We start from the raw sequence: 22,814 nt of genomic DNA on the forward strand, positions 1-22,814 counted from the left end.
TACAGAAACAGATGGATAGACCAGTGGAACAGAATAAAAACACCAGAAATCAATCCAAACATCTACAGCCAACTTACATTTGATCAAGGATCTAAAATTGATTCCTGGAGCAAGGACAGTCTATTCAACAAATGGTGCTGGGAAAACTGGCTTTACACGTGCAGAATCATGAAGCAAGACCCCTACCTTACACCTTACATAAAAATCCACTCAACATGGATTAAAGACCTAAATCTACGACCCGACACCATCAAATTATTAGAAATCATCGGAGAAACCCTGTAAGGTATAGGCACTAGCAAAGACTTCTTGGAAAAAACACCGGCGGCAAAGGCAGTCAAAGCCAGAATTAACAATTGGGATTACATCAAATATAGAAGTTTCTGTACTGCAAAGGAAACAGTCAAGAAAGTGAAGAGGTAACCGACAGAATGAGAAAAAACATTTGCAAACTATGCAAGCGATAAAGGATTAATAACCAGAATCTACAAATAGATCAAGAAACTCCAAAACAACAAAACAAACAACCCACTTAAGACATGTACCAAGGACCTCAATAGACATTTTTCAAAAGAGGAAATCCAAATGGCCAACAGACACATGAAAAAATGTTCAGGATCACTAGCCATAAGGGAAATGCAAATCAAAACCACAATGAGGTTTCACACCACCCCAGTCAGAATGGATAACATACAGAAATCTACCAACAACAGATGCTGGTGAGGATGTAGGGATAAAGGGACACTAACCCACTGTTGGTGGGAATGCAAAATGATAAAGGCACTATGGAAGTCAGTTTGGAGATACCTCAGAAACCTGAACATAGGCCTACCATACAACCCCGCCATCCCACTCCTTGGAATTTACCCAAAGGAAATTAAATTGGCAAATAAAAGAGCTGTTTGCACCTCAATGTTTATTGCAGCTCAATTCACAATAGTTAAAACATGGAATCAACTTAAACGCCCATCAACAGAAGACTTGATAAAGAAATTATGGGATATGTACTCCTAAGAATACTGTACAGCAGTAAAAAAAATGAAACCCAGTCATTTGCCACAAAATGTAGGAATCTGGAAAACATTATGCTGAGTGAAATAAGCCAGTCCAAGAAGGACAACTATCCTATGTTCTCCCTGATTGATGACAACTGAGTACTTAAAAGGAAACCTGTTGAAGTCAAATGGACACTGTGAGACACAATGACTTGATCAGCCCTTGTCCTGACTGAAGAGGAACAACTTAATATTTTATTCCTTTTAGTAGTTTTTGTTCTACTTAATACCATTGATTAAACTATTTAATTAACACACAATTATTCTCGGGTGTTTAAATTTAACTGAAAAATGATCCCTGTTAAATGTAAGAGTGGGAATAAGAGAGGGTGAGATGTACAGTTTGGCACATGCTCACTCGAACTTACCCCTAATGGTAGAGCTAGAAATGTACCAGGGGATTCCAATTCAATCCCATCAACATGGCATGTACCAATGCCACCTTACTTGTTAAAGTGATCAGTTTAAGTTCATAATTGATCAAAAAGATAGGATTAAGTGTCAAAGGATCACTTAAATAAGACCAGTGTCTGCAAATAATTGATAGAATTAAAAAGGAGAGAATGATCCTACATGGGTAGTAGCATCCACGGCAGACTCAGAATGGCAAAAGCCCTAAACAGCACTCTGGTCTCAGAATCAGCCCTTAAGGCATTCGGATCTGGCTAAAAAGGCCATGAGAGTTTCGCAAGCATGGAAAGCCAAGACATTGTGGCAAAAAAATAAAATGACCTAAATGAAAGATCTCTGCTAGTGAGATCCCAATGGAAAGAATATACCATCAAAGAAGGCAATACCTTTCTCTGCAGGGAGGAGAGAACTTCCACTTTGACTATGGCCTTGTCTAAATAAGATTGGAGTTGGTGAACTCAAGAGGCTTTCATAGCCTTGAGAGCTCATGACAAGAACCTCGGGTGATTACTGATGTCATAAATAAGAATATCAATTGTTAAATCAACAACAGGAGTCACTGTGCACCTGCTCCCCATGTAGGACCTCTGCTCTTAATGTGTTGTACTGTGAGAATTAATGGTAAAACTACTACTCAAACAGTACTCTATACTTTGTGTGTCTTTGTGGACACAGTCTGTTGAAATCTTTACTTAGTATATACTAAGTTGATCTTCCATATATAAAGATAATTGAAAATGAATCCTCAGTAAATATCAAAGACACATTGAAGGATGGCCTATAAATTACTGTGTCAGCACTATTTGAAAAAGCATTGGTGCCATAAGGACAAGGAAAGATCGAAGAATGTGACAGCTGGGAGGAGACTAAGGAGATTGAACAGCCAAATGCAATGCAGGGCCCTGGATCATATACTGAGCCAGGAAAAGGTCACCACTAAAACCTAATGATATTTAAATAGGCCTGTAGCTTAGTTAACAGTACTGTAGCACTCCTAAGTTCTGGTTTAGATCACTGCATGGTGCTTATGCAAAATGATAATATTGAAGTGTGGACAGATTATCTGCATTGTTTCTGTAACATTTCTGTCAATCTAAAATCATTTCAGAGTTTTCAAAAATCACTCTTACTAGCATAATGCCAGTACCCCTTGCGGGGGAAGTCTCTGAAAGGGGAAGATTCTTTATCCACTCAGGGTCACAGAGCTAAAGCATGCTTATTCAATAGCCAAAGAATGGAGAAGTGGAAGCTTAGCTCAAAAATCAACATCTCAACTCATTGAGTGTAGAGGAGACTTAGACATAGGGCAAAAGGATGTGGAGGGGCAGAAAATGCTAACGAAGCATTTTTTCTTGGAATAGGTAGGGCTACTCAAAACTTGGGTGCCATTTTTTTTGTCCTTTTATGGTCTGATGTTTCCAGTCATGGCAGACAGTGGGTGTGCCATTTAGCAAGGAAATTTCATTACAATGTACTGTGAGCTCTGTGGAGGCTGCTAAGGTGGTCATCTTAGATCAGCTGGTGCTGGCCAGTTGGCCTGAAGAGGACTACAAAGCTTTCTGTTTGCAAAGATAAACACTGTGAGAGTGGAGGAAGAAAGTTAGCTAGGCCACACAGGCATTACCCTAGATAACAATTCCTCCTCAGATTCATCTAGAGAAGGAGGTAGAGGAGGAGGAGAAGAAAGACAGGAAGGAAGGAAGGAAGGAAGGAAGGAAGGAAGGAAGGAAGGAAGGGAGAGGACCAGAAAGAATCTGGGTTTCTTGGTTTTCCTTGTGTTTGTTCCATGAATTTTTATCATCAGGTTGATCAGAACAAGTCAGCCACATGGTGCAAAACCAATCAATATCAGTCTCTGAGCTGTTACAAATCTCTGATCCACTAACCATGGTTTGTTATTCATTAGGGTTGGTGGTATTCCTCTATATTTGCTTCAGATTTTGTTTGGAGATTATAATCCTTCCAAAAAAAAAAAAAACCAAAAATGTGTATTAAAACTACAGAATACATTCTTATTTTAAAAAAATGCATGTAGATGAGAAAAGCAAGCATTCATACCTTCATCCATCAAGAACCCACCCATCAAGGTCACTGATGTTGATGGAATGACAGGGTTTGAATTTTTTAAAACATATAATACCACTGCAAACTAATCTGCTTGTTTTGTATAATATTTGTGAAGCTTCTTCCTTGTAAATGGCTACAGGTTCATAACAAAAATGTTTGCCATGGGTCCTCTACTAGCAGACACTTAAATTGCTGTTACACAAAATATGATCAGGAAGTCTCATATGAACATTTCTGTGCAAGGTAAGAGTACAGCCATGGGATAAAATCCTAACAGAGATGGCCAGTGCAGTGGCATAGCAGATAAAACCACTGCCTGCAGTGCCAGCATCACATATGGTCCCCGTTTAATGTCTTGGCTGCTTTGCTTCCAATCCAGCTCTCCACTATGGCCTGGGAAAGCAGTAGAAGATGGCCCAAATACTTGGGTCCCTGCATCCTCGTGGGAGACCTGGAAGAATCTCCTGGCCCCTGGCTTCGGATCAGCACAGCTCCAGCTATTGCGGCCAATTAGGGTGTGAACCAGTGGATGGAAGACCTTTCTCTCTCTGCATCTCCTTCTCTGTCTGTGTAACTCTGACTTTAAAATAAATAAATATTTTTTTAAAAATCCTAACAGAGGACTGTCCCTTGAAGTACTGACTTTTAAAAAAATTTAGCTTTTATTTAATAAATACAAATTTCATAGGTACAGCTTTAGGAATATAGTGCTTCCCCCCCCCATACCCTCCCTCCCACCTCTACTCCCATCCCACCTCCTACTCCCTCTCCTATCCCATTCTTCATTAAGATTCATTTTTAATTATCTTTATATACAGAAGACCAACTCTATATTAAATAAAGATTTCAACAGCTTGCACCCACACAGACACACAAAGTATAAAGTACTGTTTGATGACAAATTTTACCATTAATTCTCACAGTACAACTCATTAAGGACAGAGGTCCTACATAGGGAGCAAGTACACAGTGACTCCTGTTGTTGATTTAACAACTGACACTTATTTATGATGTCATTGACAACCTGAGGCTCCTGTCATGAGCTGCCAAGGCTATGGAAGTCTTTTGAGTCCACAAACTCCATCAATGAAATACTGACTTTTCAGTTTTGATGTCAAACTGACCTTCAAAGAGCTGAAGTAATTTAGACTTACACCAATGGCATAATTTGAGACCTTGTTCCTCACCCTATTTCCAAAAATAGATTTTATCAAACCTTAGCAGTTCTCACCAATCAGATGGCTAAAAACGACATATCAATATTCTTTGATAAACATTCATCAAATTATGCATGAAGCTATAAATTTTAGCATGTGTATGGGTCATCAGTATTTCTTTCCCTGGACTGTCTCCTCTGTGTCCACTGGTTTTAGAGTGAGTTGTTCAAGTTTTCTTACAGATCTGAATGCACTCTTTCTATTTTAAGGAAATTACACTGTTGTCTTTTATGTTTTAAGTATTTGTCATCTTGCATTTTGCCATTTAGTTTTTTTTTTTTAATTTTTTGACAGGCAGAGTGGACAGTGAGAGAGAGAGAGACAGAGAGAAAGGTCTTCCTTTTGCCGTTGATTCACCCTCCAATGGCCGCCGCGGCTGGCGCGCTGCGGCCGGCGCACCGCGCTGATCCGATGGCAGGAGCCAGGAGCCAGGTGCTTTTCCTGGTCTCCCATGGGGTGCAGGGCCCAAGCACCTGGGCCATCCTCCACTGCACTCCCTGGCCACAGCAGAGGGCTGGCCTGAAAGAGGGGCAACCGGGACAGAATCCGGTGCCCCAACCGGGACTAGAACCCGGTGTGCTGGCGCCGCTAGGCGGAGGATTAGCCTAGTGAGCCGCGGCGCCGGCCGCCATTTAGTTTTGTTGATGGCATTTTTATGCAGAATTTTCTTTCTTTATTAGACAAATTTAGTTTTTAAATATACTAAAAAATGGGCCAGAATTGTTGAGCAGCAAGTTAAGCCACTGTCTATAATACTAGCAGCTCATATGGGCACCTGTTCAAGTCCCAGCTGCTCCAATTCCAATCCAGCTTCGTGCTAATGCACCTGGAAAAGCAGTGGAATACAGCCCAAGTGCTTAGCTGCCTCCACCCACAGAGTAGACCCAGGTGGAGTTCCAGGCTCCAGGCTTCAGCCTGGCCCAGCCACAGTTTTAGTGGCCATTTGGGGAGTGAACCAGCAAATGGAAGTTGTGTGTGTGTGTGTGTGCGTCCCTTTCTCTACAACTGTTTCAAATCAATAACTAAATCTTTAAAATAAAATAAACTTATTCTAAAGGTAGAAAGAGTGTCCATTCACTGGTTCACTCCCCAGGGGCCAGCAATGGTCAGAACCGGGCCAGCCTGAAACCAGGAGCTGGAAATTCAATCTGAGTCTCTCACATGGGTGTCAGGAACACAAATACTTGAGCTCTCACCTGATGCCTCCAAGGTTCTACACTGACAAGAAGCTGGAAATGGCTGCCAGAACTAGACACAGAACTCAGGCACCCTGATACGAGACACAGGAGTCTTGACTGGTATTTTAACCACTAGTTCAAATGCTCACTCCAGCCAAGTTTATTGTTTTAAGAATAAATTTGGGGCCGGAACTGTGGTGTAGCAGATAAAACCTACACCTGAGGAGCCAGCAACCCATATGGGTGCCAGTTCGAGTCCTGGCTGCTCCACTTCTGATCCAGCTCTCTACTATGGCCTGGGAAAGCAGTAGAAGATGGCCCAAGTCCTCGGGCCCCTGCACCCATGTGAGAGAATTAGAAGAAACTCCTGGCTTCAGATCAGTGCAGCTCCGGCTGTTGTGGCCATCTGGGGAGTGAACCAGCAGATGGAAGACCTTGATCTCTCTCTCTCTCTCTCTCTCTCTCTCTCTCTCTCCATGTCTCTCTATCTGCAAATCTGCCTTTAAATTAAATAAATAAATCTTTAAAAATAAAAATAAATTTTACTGGGGTAGGTGTTTGGGAGCTTCAAAAGTTTTGTCACTTTCAGAAATGATTTTGCCACAAAATTTAACTATCCTCATTTTCTTTTTGGTTTCAATTTTGCATTGAAACATTTGGTCAAAGTTGATTTTATTCTTTTACATATTTGATGAGGTGGCTTAAGTTTAGATCAACTCATAAAACTCTTCAGGAGGTCCCAGGAAGAGGCCCTGGTGTTTTGGGTCTCAGTACTTTGTATTTTGTGATCTCCTCAGAGGCCCTGAGGGAGAGACACATAGCTTTCTGCTCTGGGGTCTAACTTTAGGGATAATGAGTATTAGGGAGAATGGTGTGCCTGACCTTTTATTCCATGGTGACTTCTATTTTCTTAATATACCAATACACACATAATACACGCCTCAATCCAGAGATGCTATGTAGACAGGAAAGCCTCTAGCAGAGGGAGCTAAGGTTGCCAGGCTCTTCCTGCAGCCTTACCTGCACTGCAGCCCCAACTGCACCACCCAAACCACCCCTTCCATGCAGGAGGAAACTGAATCTTCTGCTGTTTTGCTACTTACAGCTGGTGCCAGGTAAAAATAGATAACACGGCTGCTGGGTGCATCCCCACAATGACATGTACTTCATTATAAGGTCATTATAATGTAATTATTATGGCTGGGGCTGGCATTGTAGCACAGCAGGTTAAGCCACATATAAGCATCCCATATGAGCACCAGTTCAAGTCCCAAATGCTCCACTTCAGATCCATCTTCCTGCTAATGCACTTGGGAAAGCAACAGAACATGGCCCAGGAGCTTGGTTCCCAGCCACCCACATGGAATACCCAGTGGTAGTTTCCAGCTCCTGGCTTTGTCTTGGCCCAGCCACGCTTTTGCAGCCATTTGGGGAGTGAACCAGCAGCAAATGATCTCTCTCTCTCTCTCTCTCTCTCTCTCTCTCTTTGTGTGTGTCTTCCATTTGCTCTTTAACTCTGGCTTTCAAATAAATTTTTAAAATCTTTAAACAATTGTTGTTGACACCCCTACTCCTATCATGTACCTGATGCCATGACACTTCTGAGATTTCAAAAAAAGGGCAAGAAAATGAGTGTTACTCACCCCAAATTCTACTGTCCTTGAATATTCAATTAAGCTCCACCCCAGGCACCAGCTTCTATGCCTCCAGATCATAAAGGGTGGCACTGAACTTTATGGAGCACAGCTGTCTCTTGAGCCTTTCTCCACTCCTTTCTGGGTGTGTGTATTCACGCTGGTGTAAAAAAATCTTGTTTATCTGCTGATCTTTACCTACAACTCATCCTCAAGTTCTTTTCTTGTGGTGGAGATGAGAACCTGGACCCAGTCATTCCATGGCAGATTGTGTTATGATTTTAATATCTTTACAGTCTTTCATCTGTGAATTTGTTTACATTATTTTTTAAAAGATTTATTTATTTGAAAGACAGAGAGACAGAGAAAGAGGAAGAGAAAGAGAGTGAGATCTTCAATCTACTGGTTGATTCTCCAAATGGCCACAACAGCTGGAGCTGGGACAAGCCAAATCCAGGAGCCCAGAACTCCATTCAGGTCTACCACATGGATACAGGAGACCAAGTACTTGGGCCATCTTCTGTTGTTTTCTCCAGGTGTATTATCAGGAAGCCAGATCAGAAGCAGAGCAGCCAGGACTTGAAGTGGCACTCTTTTATATTGGATGCTGACATCATAATCATTGGCCTAACCTGCAGCATCACAACGCTGGTCCCTATACGCATGTCTTTTTAGGAATAGATTCCTTTTGCACATCCTTTGATTTTCTTTTTTTTTTCCATTTAAAAGTATGGCATCAATACTTGCTATCTCTTTTTAATATTTATTTTATTTATTTGAAAGTCAGAGCAGGGGCCAGCACTGTGGCATAGTGGGTAAAGCTGCCACCTGCAGTGCCAGCATCCCATATGGGCACCGGTTCAAGTCCCAGCTCCTACACTTCCAATCCAGCTCTTTGCTATGACCTGGGAAAGCATTAGAAGATGGCCCAAGTCCTTGGGCCCCTGTACCCAAGTGGGAGACCCGGAAGAAGCTCCTGGCTCCTGGCTTCGGATCAGCACGGCTCTGGCCGTTTCGACCACTTGGGGAGTGAACCAGCAGATAGAAGACCTCTCTCTCTCTCTCTCTCCCTCTCTCTCTGTCTCTCCTTTTCTCTGTGTGTAACTCTGACTTTCAAATAAATAAATAAAATCTTTTTTTTAAAAAAAAGGCAGAGTTATAGAGACAGAGAGAAAGAAATCTTCCATCCACTGGTTCACTCTCCAAATAGCTACAATGATGGGGGCTGGTCCAAGCCAAAGCTAGGATCTTCTTGAGGGTCTCTCAGTGGTGCAGGGGCCCAAGGACTTCACCAATCTCTACTGTTTCCCAGGCACATTAGCAAGGAGCTGGATTGGGAGTGGAGCAGGCAGGACTCGAACTGGCTCCCATATGGTGTGTTGGCACTGTAGGCCACAGCTTTAACCCACCATGCCACAGTGCCAGCTTCTTGCCATCTCTTTGAATGTTCTCTGTAGCTATGTAATGACTACGTAGGATTCTGTTTTTTTCACTATACCACATTTTAATCCAGTAGATCTTGAGCCAAATCTAGCTCAGGGCTCATTTTCCTACATGCACTAAAAATGGTTTGCATGTTTTGAATTGTTAAGAAAAACAAGCAAACAGGAAGTTGTGTGTGGCCAAGAAAGCCTAAAGAATTTATGGTCCATTACAGAAAGGGCACTGAGCCCTGGTTAAACCAATCACCTACTGAGAACTATTTACCACAGTTACAAGTTTTACTAATATAAATTCTGAGGCAACAAACACCTTGCTCAAGCACTAACAATCTGACAGACTAGATAGTCTCACAGTTCTCTGCAAACACGTAAAAAGCAGCAAAACAAAAAGGAGAGAGAACATACTCCCTGAATTCAAGAAAAAAAATTGGTGCCAAGTATTGGAATTTTTTCCCACTTCCCTTCCAGCTTCCTTCCCTCGTTCCCTGATATGGCGTTAATAGGCAGGCAGCTAGTTAGGCCTAGGAAGCTGGACTTCTTGAAAGCCTTTCAACATATACTATCTCTTTACTTGTCTACAACACTCACTTTCCCAGGATGCACCTGTGTCTCACCCAGGACCACGAAGGAGGAGACGCCATGATGACCACATGGCTATTAAACTCCAGGCAGAAGTGCCATAAAATTCCCAGATGTCTTTAGGCAGAGCATTTTTTCTCTCCCTGTGTGCCTAAATTGCCTCTCCTTATAATATTTTTTCCCATAGAAACCTTTTGTCTGGGGCCAGCGCTGTGGCACAGTGAGTTAAAGCCCTGGCCTGAAATGCCGGCATTCCATATGGGTGCCGGTTCTAGTCCCAGCTGCTCCTTTTCCAATCCAGCTCTCTGCTATGGCCTGGGAAAGCAGTGGAAGATGGCCCAAGTCCTAGGGCCCGTGCATCCACATGGAAGACCCAGAGGAAGCTCTTGACATTGGATCAGCACAACTCTGGCCATTGCGGCCAATTAGGGAGTACCCAGTCGATGGAAGACCTCTTTCTGCCTCTCCTTCTATCTCTGTGTAATTCTGACTTTCAAATAAATAAAATAAATCTTAAAAATAAAGATTCCATAACCTCCTCCATTTTTACCTTTACAGGTTTCCCCTTGCCTCAGCTTCCCCAGTCATGCCTATGCCACAGCACCTATGTCCTGGATCTTAATTCTCTGCTGATTCCTTAATTAACTTCTTGGCGATTTACTCTGTGTGGTTTTAGGTCTACACAGTCAGAGAGCTTAGACTGAAAGTGTCTTCAGGGGGCCTCCTTGGCTGACCACCTGCCTCTAGCAAGCATGACCTTGTCCCCACTTTCTAGGTCAAACCGAAGGAGGAGAGGGGCCCTGTTCAGAGCCAAGAAGCTGCTGGGTGAGAGACGGGAGGGCCTAGACCTTGCACTTGTAGGGCAGGCTCTTTGCAAACCTGTACTGAGAGCATCCTCTAAGCCACGCCCATACACACCCCACATATTCATGTGCAGCACATATCTGTTGCACTTTTGGAGGGTTCTATTTTTATTCTTTTGTAGGATCAGAACAGCAGCCCTCACATAAGGAGTCTCAGATTAAAACAAAGAACTATCCCCAGCTGTGACTCAGCCTGCCAGCATGGGTCTCACCTGTCTGCTGGTGACAGTTCTTACGGATCTCCATGGGCCTTCCTTGCCAGTTGGGACCACATCCACAAACATCCTCCCCAGAGGCTGCACAATGCACATGAGGATCTGGAATTTCAGCAAGGAAGGGGGTGTAAAATAGTGGTCAAAGTGCAGGGGTCTGAGTTGGAGTCCTGGCTGTTTGCTGGGTGTATAACAAAGCAGGGTGCACAACAGGGTTGGGCCTCACTGTCTCCCTTACAAGATGGGAGTGAGCATATACTGACCTCATGGCTGTGAGGACTAACTGACCCAGTGCCTATAGAGCCCCAAGAATGGGCTACATAATGAGGATTTGCACAAATGGCCCTGCTGCATCCTGTGAGTCTTCTTCCAGACAATACTTTACCCATCCCGAAATCTGCTCTCTTGTGTGGAGCTCTGCCTGAAGATCCAGGCACAACTTGCTGGGGTTACTGGAGCAGTGACCCTGCCTGGCACTCATGCTGTGCAGACACAGCCCCGAGCCAGACAGGCTACAGAGATCCTGCCTGTCAGTTCCTGCTATGTGAGGAATCAAGCTATCTCCATCTATGTTATGCTTGCATGTGTGTGAGCTCCAAACACACGTCACAAGATGATGAACATGGGCCACGTTGGAGGGTGATGGGAAGCTAGAATTACACAGCACTACACCCAGCAGACAGGGCCCATGATGAGCCCAGGCCTCATACACTCCTCTGGCCAACCTGGGAGTCTGTAATACTCAGAGAGAGGTGTAAGGATGTCAAATGAGCTCCCACAGAAGCTTCTGGGAGAACCTGTCTAGAATTGTGGAATGTGCCCTGGTTTGAGCTAGTCATTTCCATATGTGTAAGTTATTATTTATATACACAAGGTAGGTATACATCTGAAAACAAGCCAATATGTCATCATTACATACCACTAAATTATCGGTGAATTACCTGTTCTGATTTGGCAGCCTTTGAAGTAACACTTGGGCTCTGTACCTTCAGTTTATAATCATTAAACACCATGTCTAACTCAATGTTGGATAATATAGCACCTCACTTTTCTGAAATGAAAATTTGGAACTGCAAAGGGCACTCCAGGCCACAAGAAGCAACCCAGGCCATGAAAAAGTCAGAATTCAAAGGAGGAAGAGTAGCTAAAGTCATGCAACCACAGACCTTTGCACCAGAAGAAGCAGAGGGAAATGTCCTCATTCAGCAGATGAAAAATGTCCATACATATGACAAAGGAAGCCTGAGGTTGGAGGAACCCAAGTTTACCTACCAAGGGTATGGGCCAATACTATCCCCCTGCATGTGGACAGCAGAAGTGAGGGATCCTGGGTACTCAGCTGTACTAGGGACTAAGACTCTGCAAAGCTACTGACCATCAAATGCTCACTTGTATAAGCAGACCCCAACATCTTGGGCTCAGAACAGAGCACTACATGGAGAAATTCATTCTGCCCATATTCCACATGCAAAGTCAGAAGGGACCTTCAGGACAGCAAGTAGAAATGAGGAGGGGAAAACAAACATCTATGGTGTCAAGATGGATGAAATCACCCAGATGCAGAACCTTGTGTCCAGCCAACAGTTTGAAATAACTCTCCCTTCAGTGAGGTATTAGTCACTGTTGGGCAGGCCAACTCCAAGATAAAATCATAGAAACTTATTTTCCTCATGCCAAACATATCCGTTTCAAATACAGGAAAATAATATTTTTCAGAGATGAAGCAGGTGTATTCGGAAAGAATGAAAAATAACTCACGTTCAGAGGGTAAAGCAGTACAGTCCCTTTTAGAAGCAAAACAGAAAGCCTGTCCCATGAAGGAGGTCATGCATGAGTGGCAGAGCTTTGTCGGGATTCTATGGAGGACATCCTGCAGCTTACTTCTCAGCGCAGACCCATGCAGGAGCAACCCCTGTTACGGAATGATCTTAGTGAGTGTCAGTATTGGAAAATGAGGATCAACTGCTGTATTCTTATCCTCCACTACACTGAGCAAAAAAGGAAAACACATCCATAGTCTATTAGCTCACCCTGGCTCCCTCCTTTCATACCAGATTACATGCTCGCACTTTGAAAAGAAAGAAAACCATATCTCAACAGCTCCCTGCTATATTCTTTCCAAAGCCACTCTCATCATCACACATGAAACCAGGAGGGAGTCGTGGTGGGGGAGGGGGCAAATTCCCCCAGGATGCAACTATTTCATTTACACTGGCCAGTCCATGACACAGCTAGGACCCTTCATAGCCTCAGTCCATTACAACAAGAAAAAGATAAAGCAAGAAACCAGCCACTCAACAGTCACAGGTTCTGCTGTCTGTGGTGTGTACCCAGGCGAATTTGCATATTTTAACCCTAACCTCAGAGAAAGCGGCTGTCCCACCTCCACCTTCTGTCAGTTGAAGGGCTGGGCCTCTCAGTGTCCTGTCCACCCCGGTGCTCTTGTGGGCTCAGAGAGCCAGCCCTTCTTGGACCCTTTCTAAATCAACCAAACCAGACAAGTGTCATGATCACTAAGTCTGAACTCTATTCCCTGAACCCTCAAGACAGCCGAGATTCTATCTTGCTTCTCTCATTCCTAACACAAAATTCATCACATAGTTAATGCTCAACAAATAGTTGTAAAACAGAGGATCAAGCTGCTTTAAGGAAAAATCAGAAAAATAATAATTCCTAAAACTTGAAATGTGAGCGAACAAAAATCCAAATGAGACATTTGAGCTCAGCAAAAAATTTTCACAGGAGTTACGTTCTCCCAAGAGTCTATTTAAAAAATGTGATTCATGAGCTTGCCAGGCAGTAAACGAAGTGTCTCTTAAATACCATCTAAAAACATGAAATCAGAAACTTATAGCAATAAGTCCACCTTGAGATTGACTCTGAAGAACACAGGGTTTTGGTTGCTGTTGATGAATACAAGACAGGGAGAGTTGAATGGACTGGAATTTCCCAGTCCTTGGTTTACTGATATCATTTTAAAAAGCTAGCAGAGACAACTCTGGCTATTTGATCAGAAATCTTGCTGCAGGCATTATCTCAGGGACTCCTTACAATGGTATCATGGAGAAGGTCTAATATCATCCTGACTTTAAGTATGGGGAGACCAGGCACAGCCACAAGAAGCTACCTGATGGAAGGTGAGTCCCAACAGTGTGGTTCCAGAGCCTGAAAAATTTTCTACAAATTTCTCAAAGGCAGACAACACAACTCTAAGGCTCATGATGTTCACAGCACATGCAGTGGTAGAAGACACACAGCAGATGACCCGCTAACAACCCAAATATATGAAGGAGTAGGGACCACTTTTGGGTTAGAAGACAATATTCATACTTGACTGGCTACCTCAAATGTGAGGCAGCTTAACTGCTCTGTGATCCCAGGCCAAAGAAGAGTTTCCTCTTCATGTATATGTGTTTGGAAAGATTTTTCATGCTAGTAAGCAGGCAAGCAATTTTAACTGTGCCTTAAATACTGAGAAAATTTGTTCTATTACTAGCAGAAAGCCAAGTTGAAGGCTTGAATTTTTCATGAGGACTTAAGAAAAATGTGGGGAAAAACAAATACCTTTGCTGGTCTAGGAAACATTGAATGCCCTTCCCCATAAGAGGAACCCACACCAATGAGTCATGACAGGCCCCTAATTGACTCCTGAAGGCAAAAGTGATTCTGCGTATATTATTGATGGGCAGGAAGTTGCCAGGTGCTATAAATAAGAGCCAAGGAAAAAGTGCTAAGCATTTGGGTGAGTCTTAGGAGGACCTGGAGCATTTGAGATTTGCAATGCTCCTGAGCCTAAAACCCAGACCCGAGGGGAACACAGTAGGGAGACATGTGGAGCTGTGGAGCACACATGGAGTGGGCAGTTCCCAAACCAGGACCATCCAGCTTGAATTGGCAGCTACAAAGCATTCACTCATTGGCATTTGTCTTCCTAGTGAGGTTACCAGATCATGCACACAAGAGGCTTACTCACAAACCAGGCCACAGATGTCTTAATGAAAATGGCAGGGACTAAGAACTCTGTGTTTCTCATCAGGGCATCCCCTTCCTCCAGAAAGGCAGTTTAGGATGAGGATGGTGGACAAGGATGGTAAGCCTGGGACCAGCAGATGACTGATGACTGATGACTGATGGCATGGGCTGCAACATCCTGTAGACCCCAGCCCCTCAAGGGATGCACTAGATCCAAGAACCAGGGGCCAGATTGGCAGACACAGCCTCTCTCCAAGGATGGTGCGAAGCACCAGGGACACCTCTAATTTCTCTTGCCTCTTCCCTCTTCTAACAGGTGAGCTCTTTAGTTGAAGTATCCACTTTATCAAGTTACAATCAAATTTTTGCTAGGGACATTCTGTCTCTAAAGTCACTTGGCATATCTTTGTCCTGAACAATACTAACACAGGTTTCCAGCTAAATCTTAGTGAGCCAGCAGCTTCCCTCACAAGAGAAGCCTTGTCCTGATATGATCTAATAAACATAAATTCAGGGGGCTGGCACAGTGGCATAGCTGTAAACCCACCACCTGCAGTGCCAGCATCCCATAGGGTGCCAGTTCATGTCCTGGTTGCTCCACTTCCGATCCAGCTCTATGATATGGCCTGGGAAGGCAGCAGAAGATGGCCCAAATCCTTGGGGCCCTGCACCCACATGGGAGACCAGGAGGAAGCTCCTGGTTCCTGGCTTCAGATGGGCACAGATCCAGCCACTGCAGCCAATTGGGGAGTGAGCCAGCAGATGGAAGTCCTCTCTCTGCCTTTGCCTCTCTGTAACTCTGCCTTTCAAATAAATAAATGAATCTTTAACAAAAAATAAACTCAGAACATCAATATTGGTGATCTATGTGCTATGGGAGTCAGATGTGCACAAGATCATAGGGCAACAAAAATTCCAGCTCACAAGCCACAAAAGGGAATGTGAAACTGAATCTTAAAAGACAATCAGAGGGGCCAGCATTGTGGCACAGCAGATTAAGTCTTCGCCTGCAACACCATCATCCCATATGAGTGCCAGTTAGAGAACCGGTCCAACCCAGCTTCCCTGCTAATGCACCTGGGAAAGTAGCAGAGGAAAATCCAAGTCCTTGGGCCCATGCACCCTATGTGGGAGTCCCAGAAGTAGCTCCTGGCTCCTGGCTTTGACCTGGCACAGCCCCAGCCATAGTGACCATTTTGTGGGAGTGAACCAATGGATGGAAGATACTGCTCTCTTTATCTCTCTCCCTGTCTCTCTCCTCCACTCTCTAACTCTGCCTCTCAATTAAATAAATTTTTAAAAAAGACAGTCAAAAGCTACACAAAGGAAAAAGTAAAGAAAGGGTCTCAGGAACATGTCCCACATGGACCACGTGACAGAAAACTCCAAGGGATATTTGAGAAACACAAGCAGCTCAATCTTTGGATGGTGACCGCTTAGTAGGAAGGGATGGTATTGTTCATTGATGTTCACTGTGGAGTGCCTGGACTCAAAACATGTTTATTGAGAGATGAATGAATGGATCATGGAATGTGCATGCAGATGGTGAGAAATGAACCTATCGGTACACAGGAAGACAAGTTCACAAAGCAACTTACTCCCGTGCCAAGGAATCTGGATTTTATGCTGGTGACCATTGGAGATTTTAAGCAAGGTGAATAACATAATTGAAGCTGCTTCAGGACTTCTAGGATCAATGAGTGCTCAGGCTCAGCCATGGCAGTGGAGAAGGCAAACTTGGAAAGTGAAAATAGAAAGTAGAATCAGCAAGGCTTGGCATAGGTGAGAAGACAGACATCATCTAGGACAGCTCCTTCCAGTTAGATTGGGCTAATGAGTGTTATTCCTCAAGCCTGGGAATCTTAGAGCAAGAATCCAGTACTGGAAGAGCTCATTGGTTCTCCTGGGGCAAATGGAGTTTGGGTAGCCTTTGGAACATTTAAAGAAATTTTACAGCTAGCAATGGAAAACATACAAGTGTACTTAAAAAAACTCATGGAAAATGAAATTAAAAGATGCTTATTCCAGTACCAAAAAAAATTGAAATCCATGCATAGTTTTTGCATAATAGGCATTTTCCATGAACTTCTTAAAGTCTCCTTGTTGGTCTGGAGTTTAGGAGAAATGGGGAAGAGGAGGGAGGGAAAATGAGAAGGGGAAAGATCCCCAAAATCTGTACCCACTATGACTGTGAGGGCAAAGGCTTACTACATGATGTTACATGCAACATGATGTGATGGTTCCTATCTCCCAACAGTCTCATTCTGACAATGCAGCTAAAGTCCTTATCCTTGTGGGAGCACAGTGACATGACAGAGGGCAATCAGGTCATCCAGAAAGCAGAGCAGAGTTGAGGTCCTGAGTGTGCAGATGCTCTATTCTCCATGCCCGATGCTCCTGGAGCGGGATGTTATGGACCTCGATCGGGCAGGGTTTCATGGAACCACAGTCATGTCTGGACAACTTAGCCTGAAACAGGACCCTGAATCATTCCCACGCACATGGAAGTCCAAGTGGACAAGCACCCAGAGAGATAGATACCCAGGGATATGAAGGCATGTCTGCAGAAAAAAGGTGGACAGCAAAATCCTGACTGGGCACACTCACATGTCCCATCTTATTAATCTCACTAGGAAGAATGAGAGTATTTGGTGTGTTCTGTGTGAAGTCTGGGGTGTGAGCTTATGCACCCACTTCTAAGGCAGCATTTGACCTGGCCTGGCCAACCACTACTCAGCCTCAACAACTGAGAAGGAGCTGGCTGAAGTGTTTGACATGTTTTTTAACAAACTGTTTCTTTGATTAAATCACTGCGGGTGCATGCCATCCACTCTCTCCTGATAAACCTGTTTATTGTAAAAGTTATCCCTGAGATACTATAAAACTTCTTGCTTCTGTTCCAGCCAGCTGCTAGATCATGTAAAACACTGTTTCTAAACAGACCCAACTGTTGCCCAACCCATTCTCCCACTCCCAGGCATCTCCTATCAGGTGGAGTTATTTATAGTCTCTTTCAGCTCTTGTCTTCTTCCCCAGGAGGCAGCAGAGTCTGAGAGGAGAAGACACTTGGGAGGACTGGAGGATATGAATCGGGGCTCAGGTTTGCTCTGCCTGGAAGCAGGCAGCTGTCTGGCAATGTGTAGGGTCGGAGAACCAGTGAGAGCAACTGTCAAAGGTGGTTACTGTCATGGAGCATGAACGTCCCTGTCTAGAAACATAATTTTGAGTAGAATATCCTTTACAATGCAAATATCCTTGGAATGTTCAGCAAATTGATTCTTATCACATGTCAGTATCTTCATCTAAAAACATTTTTAAGAAATTCTGCAAACCAGCAACTGGATGAGAGGCAGAGATCCTTGCTGAATGAGACCTGTTGGTTGGGTTTTTAGGGAAAGCATGAAGAAGGTGGTTCAGGAAGCACACGGAGGTGGGAAGGTTCCAGCAAAGCCACATTTAGTATCAAGAATGCACTTTTGGGAGATGGGTGTGCCTAGCATCAGAGAGGGGGGAAGGGAATGGAGTACAAGCCCAGAAGCCATTTGGAGTATGTATGAGTCATGCACTGCTCATAGCAAATTTCCACAGGCTTAGTGGCTCAAAATAATACATATTTAATATCCCACACTTTCTGTGGGTCATGAGTACAGGCGTGGTTCCCCTGGGTTCCTAAAAACCTACATTCAGAGTGCCAAGCAATCTGCACATCCACTTAGAGGCAGGGCTGGGAAGCACCTGCTCCCCAGTTCACTTGTTTTGGGGCAGAATCCATCTCCTTTCTCCTGCAGGGGTTGCTTCTTCAAAGCTGACAAGAGAGCTCCTGGGATGTGGCACAAGAATGCTAACAAGATGGAGTTCTTGTATGGTGCTGCAATCCCGGGAACGACGTGCCATCACTTTACCACAATCTTAATCACAGGTCCTATGAAGTCAAGAGTATGGGGACACACTGGGGTCTGTCTACCACAGGGGGAAGCCACATTCCTATGCACAGTCTTCCTGATGCCAGCCTCCCAACTCTAGTCCTTGGGCTACAGCCTCAGCAGATGGTGCTCCCATAGGCTGAGCATGGATGGGGCTTTTAAGATATGAGGGGTACCATAGAATGGCAGATGTCCTAAACAGCACTCTGGCCTCAGAATCAGCCCTAAAGGCATTTGGATCTGGCTGAAAAGCCCATGAGAGTATTTCACGCATGGAAAACCAAGACACTCTGGCAAGAAAAAAAAAAAAAAAACAACTAAATGAAAGATCTCTGTGAGTGAGATCCCAGTGGAAAGAACAGGTCTTCAAAGAAGAAGGTACCTTTCTCTGAAGGGAGGAGAGAACCTCCACTTTGACTATGACCTTGTCTAAACAAGATAAGAGTCAGAGAACTCAGAGGGCTTCCATAGCCTTGGTAACTCATGACTGGAGCATAGGGAGATTACTGATGCCATAGACAGGAGTGTCAATTGGTAAAGTCAACAACAGGAGTCACTGTGCACTTACTCCTCATGTAGCATCTCTGTCCTTAATGTGCTGTGCATTGAGATTTAATGCTATAACGAGTACTCAAACAGTATATTTCACTTTGTGTTTCTATGGGGGTGCAAACTGTTGAAAGCTTTACTTAATGTATACTAAACTGATATTCTGTAAAAAAAAAAAAAGAAATTATCAATTCCCAACTTGACTCTCACTGGCATTAAACATGACAATAGGTCTGATCTGATTTCATCATCATTTAAAAAATCATCTATTATTTTTCACTTTATGTTTCCGTATGGGAGCAAACTGTTGAAATCTTTACTTAATGTATGCTAAGCTGATCTTCTGTATATTGAGAGAATCGAAAATGAATCTTGATGTGAATGGAAGGGGAGAGGGAGTGGGAAAGGGGAGGGTTGCGGGTGGGAGGGACGATATGGGGGGGAAGCCATTGTAATCCATAAGCCGTACTTTGGAAATTTATATTCATTAAATAAAAGTTAAAAAAAGGTATGAGGGGTAGAGGGGTGAGGAGGAGAGGCAGGGGGCATATCAAAAGGCATGGGTAAGGAGCATGTTGGGATGAACACGGGCCATGGGAAGTCTTCAGTGAAGTGATTTCCCAATGTACCTCTGTCTGCTGCATGTATCACTGAGAAGCCCATTTCCCTTGAAACCCTGGTTTTTGTAGTAAGTAGCTCTAGGCCATTCTTATTATTCCTCATTTGTTTCCTCTTTCCCGCCAGACTGGAGCCTGTTCTGCAACAGAACTTGGCTCTTGTCTGTTGGTTCATCTTTACATTGTCTCTCTGAAGGATGCAAAACAACAGCCCTGTGCTTTCATCCATGTCTTCTTCCCGTTCTCCCAACTCTCTCTGTGAGCCCAACTGTATATTCACTTGTTCCTGCTGATCAGCCAATTCCTCTGTCTGTTCTTGCCTATGTGGTGCTGGCACCAACACCCCCCAGAGCCCACACCCAGCAGCTCAGCGGTATAGGCATGAAAGGGCTCTTGACCTGCAGGTCTTGACATTTCTCCCCCTTCCCAAAGCTTCCCAGGAAGAAGACAGCACAATGAATTGTCTTTGGTATAGCAAGTAATTCTCCCCATCAATAAAAATTCAGCTATTTTAATTATCATGGCTTTTTTTTTGTTTTCTGTGTTTTGTATGTCTTTTGCTGTCCAGAACATATGTAGATATTACACTTATAGCAGATATCACACAGTAGTACCAGTGAATAATTTTATAAATAAATTTATGTCTGTTGGGGGGGATATATGCCCAATTTTTTAAACAAACGGGCAATGTGTTCAGGAAAGTTTGGCTACCACTGCCTCATAAGACAGATCTGAGAGACTGTGTGGGGTTGAGAGGACCAAGCTCTGGGGGCTTAGGAGGGTTGAAAGGTGGAAGCTTCATAGCAGAACCCATGGGGAACAGGAAGTGCCTGACAGTGCCACACCCTCTGCCTGGGTCTTTGCAGAAACCTAGTGGTTCCTCCCTCACTCAGCAAGCACCTGCAATTGGACGCAGTGGACCTCACAGAAGGAAGGCAGGGCTTGGAGGATCAGTTGGCTCTTGCAGCTGATAGGAAGTCAATAAATGAGGCTCTTGGATGCAAACAGCAAAGCCTTGAATATTCATTTGATCCCCATAAGCCCCTGAAACATATCCAAGGGGTTGCTTTGAGTGAGACAGTTTACAGTTGTGGACGTTTAAAGAGATTTCTCCTGCAGGAAGAGGAAGTATTCGTCCTCGGTGGGCTGTAAGGACTGCAATGGCTGGAGTGGATTTCAGCCGAATGAAGGCACTTGTAGCCTGAGAAGAGCAATAACACCGAGGGCTTCCTTTGACACTCTTGGTACAAGTTCTTAATACACCAGCTTAGCCAGGACAAAGAAATCGGGCATCCTTGAAAGTGGGCTACCCACACTGTTCCTTCTGATCACCTCCCTCCCTAACAATCAGGAAATGAGGAGGGCACTGTCTTCTGCCTTTGCAGGTGCCTTGCCAACTCTTCCTGCTTTTGTCTCCAGCTATCAAGGCTCAGGCTGAGCAGGAACTGGCCCTGGCATGACTGCTGATGCACTGTGAACTCCAGTGGCCTCTTGTGTTGTTGTCCCTGCCTTCCCTTCACCCTTCGCCACAGGAGCTCACTCCACGGAGGGTCCCTTTGGGGCAGCTCCTCATATGTTGGCCTTCTGGGACTCATATTCATTTTACTTTTAAGGATTTATTTATTTGAGAGGCAGAGTTACAGACAGAAATAGAGAGAGAGACAGAGAGAGGTCTTCCATCAACTGTTTCACTCCCCAAATGGCTGCCATGATCCGAAGCCAGAAGCCAGGAACCAGGAGCCAGGAACTTCTTCTGGGTCTCCTACGTTGCTACAGGAACTCAAGCACTTGGGCTATATTCCACTGCTTTCCCAGGCACATTAGCAGGGAACTAGATAGGAAGTAGAACAGGCAAGACTCGAACCGGCACCTATGTTGGATACCATCACTGAGGCAGAGGCTTAACCACGCCACAGCGCCTACCCCCTTAAATTCACTGTGGTTATGTGAGGCTGTAGGGGAAAAGTCGATACCAATAAGAAAACAGAACCTTGGGGCCAGTGCTGTGGCACAGCAGCTTTAAAGCCTTGGCCTGAAGTGCCAGCTTCCCATATGAGCACAGGTTCTAGTCCCGGCTGCTCCTCTTCCGATCCAGCTGTCTGCTATGGCCTGGGAAAGCAGTAGAATATGGCCCAAGTCCTTGGGCCCCTGCACCCACATGGGAGACCCTGAAGAAGCTCCTGGCTCCTGGCTCCTAGCTCCTGGCTTTGGATCGGCACAGCTCCAGCTATTGTGCCCATCTGGGGAGTGAACCATCGGATGGAAGACATCTCTCTCTTTCTCTCTCTCTCTGTCTCTCTCTCTCTCTCTCTCTCTCTCTATATATATATATATATATATATATATATGGAAAAGAAAACAGCACCTCTACAGGATGAAACTTAACTCCCACCTCTTTCCAAGTCAAGCTGTCTTTACATGTGGAAGGCAAGATCCCTAAAAAGGGCTCAGATTGGTGCTCTCTGTGGAGGTTTTGGAATCCAGGAAGGTGTGTGTGGGTGTGATACTTAACATGATTTATTAGCAATTCTTTCTCCTGAGAAAGTAAAATACATCATTTCTAGAGCCAGAGACTTTCTCAATACACACATAACTTTGTATAATTCATATCATGTCTTGCATGTCTGTTTTTTCTTCCTAGAATTTACTTTTTTGTGCATTGGTACTTTCTGTATCTATGGTACAACTTCCCGGAAGTGAGACTGAAAAGTCAAAAATGTATTTTGTGTGCTCGCTTCTGCAGCACGTATACTAAAATTGGAATGATACAGAGAAGATTAGCATGGCCCCTGCGCAAGGATGACATGCAAATTCGTGAAGCATTCCATAATTTTAAAAAATGTATTTTATTTCCATTTTATATGAAAGAGTGTGGGAGGAATCTTCCATTTCCTGGTTTACTTCTCAAATGCCTGCCTCTAACTGCCAGGGCTGAGCCAGTCCAAAGCCAATATCCCAGAGCAAAATCCAGGTTTCTCACATGGGTGGCAAGGACCTAATTAGTCCAGACTTCATGTGCTGCCTCCCAGGAAACACACAGGCAGAAAGCTGGATTGGACCCAGAGCCGGGCACTCTGATGTGGGATACAAGTATC

The 22,814-nt window shown here is 44.2% G+C and overlaps 1 non-coding gene across 1 annotated transcript; it reads left to right on the forward strand.

Annotated features, from left to right (window-relative positions):
• Positions 1–22,446: 22,446 nt before the first annotated feature.
• Positions 22,447–22,553, forward strand: LOC127485106 (U6 spliceosomal RNA). Its single transcript, XR_007912280.1, has one exon. It is a non-coding gene; the product is annotated as a U6 spliceosomal RNA (small nuclear RNA).
• Positions 22,554–22,814: the final 261 nt, after the last annotated feature.

This window comes from Oryctolagus cuniculus, chromosome X (genome assembly GCF_964237555.1).
Source record: "Oryctolagus cuniculus chromosome X, mOryCun1.1, whole genome shotgun sequence".
In the NCBI taxonomy this organism is placed as follows: domain Eukaryota; kingdom Metazoa; phylum Chordata; class Mammalia; order Lagomorpha; family Leporidae; genus Oryctolagus; species Oryctolagus cuniculus.